The sequence below is a fragment of the Arachis hypogaea genome, chromosome 19 (genome assembly GCF_003086295.3).
Source record: "Arachis hypogaea cultivar Tifrunner chromosome 19, arahy.Tifrunner.gnm2.J5K5, whole genome shotgun sequence".
In the NCBI taxonomy this organism is placed as follows: domain Eukaryota; kingdom Viridiplantae; phylum Streptophyta; class Magnoliopsida; order Fabales; family Fabaceae; genus Arachis; species Arachis hypogaea.
The window spans coordinates 124,209,256-124,211,589 of record NC_092054.1 but is presented as its reverse complement, the minus strand read 5'-3'; the positions used below and the strand labels follow the sequence as shown (position 1 = coordinate 124,211,589).

At 35.8% G+C, this 2,334-nt stretch overlaps 1 non-coding gene across 1 annotated transcript; it reads right to left on the bottom strand.

Annotated features, from left to right (window-relative positions):
- Positions 1-1,566: 1,566 nt before the first annotated feature.
- Positions 1,567-1,670, bottom strand: LOC112780471 (small nucleolar RNA R71). Its single transcript, XR_003191304.1, has one exon. It is a non-coding gene; the product is annotated as a small nucleolar RNA R71 (small nucleolar RNA).
- Between the last annotated feature and the right edge of the window lie 664 nt (positions 1,671-2,334).

Below are 2,334 nucleotides of genomic sequence, written 5' to 3'. Positions count from 1 at the left end.
TTTTCATATGCATTTTCAATTTGTTAGTGTCTCCAATATGAAAATTTCTAAGTTTGGTGTCTTGCATGCATTGTTTATCTGATCTTAGTTCTCCGTGATTAGTTTCATTTTGTTGTTTTTCATCATTAAAAATTCAAAAAAAAAATCAAAAGTTTGTCTTTTCAAGTCAATAATACAGAGAATTGAAGATTCAAAACATTTAGCAGAGGAATTACAGAGAAAAGTTGGGCGTTCAAAACGCCCAGTGAAGAAGGAAAACTGGCGTTTAAACGCCAGCCAGGGTACCTGGCTGGGCGTTAAACGCCCAAAAGGGTAGTATTTTGGGCGTTAAACGCTAGAATGGATACTATTATGGGCATTTAATGCCAGGACAACAAGGGAGGTAAGTTAGTTTTTAATTCAAATCTTTTTCAAATTTTCATAATTTCTTAAAATCAAATCTTTTCCAAATCATATTTTTTTTATCATATCTTTTTCAAAATCAAATCCTTTCCATTTTTCTCTCACTATTTTCGAAAATCCTTGCTACCAATTAATGATTTGATTCAAAAATTTCAAGTTTGTTACTTCTTTGTTAAGAAAGGTTTAATATTTGAATTTTAGAATCATATCTGTTAAATTTCTTGTTAGCCAAGTCATTAATTTTAAAAATCAAATCTTTTTAAATTGTTTTTCAATCATATCTTCTCAATCATATCTTCTCAATCACATCTTTTTCAAAATAATTTTCAATCATATCTTTTTGATTGCTAATTTCAAAATCTTTTTTAAAACCACTTAACCACTTTCTCACTTTTAATTTTCGAAAACCATCAACCATTTTTTTATTTTCTTTTAATTAATTAAAAATTTTTTATTTTGTTTTTGAAAATTCTTCTCCATCCTCACCTTTTTCTATGTAAGACTAACACTTCTCCTCTCTACCTCATCCTTCTATTCTTCTTTTCCTCTGACACCTCAAGGAATCTCTATACTGTGACATAGAGAATTTTATACTTTCTTGTTCTCTTCTCTTTCATATGAGCAAGAACAAAGACAAAGGTATTCTTGTTGAAGCTGATCCTGAACCTGAAAGGACCTTGAAGAGGAAGCTAAGAGAAGCTAAAGCACAACTCTCTGGAGAGGACTTGACAGAAATTTTTGAAAAGGAAGCAGACAAAACAAACATGGCCGAACCCAACAACAATGGTGGAGATGCAAGAAAGATGCTTGGTAGTCACTGCACCCTCTTCTGACTTCTGTGGAAGGAGCATCTCAATTCCTGCAATTGGAGCAAACAACTTTGAGCTTAAGCCTCAATTAGTTTCTCTGATGCAGCAGAATTGCAAGTATCATGGACTTCCATTGGAAGATCCTCATCAATTTCTAGCTGAATTCTTGTAAATCTGTGACACTGTCAAGACCAATGGGTTTGACCCTGAGGTCTACAGACTCATACTTTTTCCCTTTGTAGTAAGAGACAGAGCTAGGACATAGTTGGACTCATAACCTAAAGAAAGCCTAAACTCTTCGGAAAAGCTGGTCAATGCCTTCTTGGCAAAGTTCTTTCCACCTCAAAAATTGAGTAAGCTTAGAGTGGAAGTCCAAACCTTCTCACAGAAGGAAGGTGAATCCCTCTATGAAGCTTGAGAAAGATACAAGCAATTGATCAGAAGGTGTCCTTTTGGCATGCTTTCAGAATAGAGCATCATATGCATATTCTATGATGGTCTGTCCGAACTGTCCAAGATGTCATTGGACAACTCTGCTGGTGGATCTCTTCATCTGAAGAAGATGCCTGAAGAAGTCCAGGAACTCATTGAAATGGTTGCAAATAACCAATTCATGTACACTTCTGAAAGAAATCCTATGAACAATGGGACAACTCAGAAGAAAGGAGTTCTTGAGATTGATACTTTGAATGCCATATTGGCTCAGAACAAAATATTGACTCAGTAAGTCAATATGATTTCTCAGAGTCTGTCTGAAATGCAAGCTGCATCAGGCAGTACTAAGGAGGCTTCCTTTGAAGAGGAAGCTTATGATCCTGAGAATCCTGCAATGGCAGAGGTGAATTACATGGGAGAACCCTATGGAAACACCTATAATCCTTCATGGAGAAATCATCCAAATCACTCATGGAAGGACCAACAGAAGCCTCAACAAGGCTTCAACAACAATAATGGTGGAAGAAATAGGTTTAGCAATAGCAAGCCTTTTCCATCATCTTCTCAGCAACAGACAGAGAATTCTGAGCAAAGTCTCTCTAGCTTAGCGGCCATAGTCTCTGATCTATCTAAGACCACACTAAGTTTCATGATTGAAACAAGGTCCTCCATTAGAAATTTGGAGGCA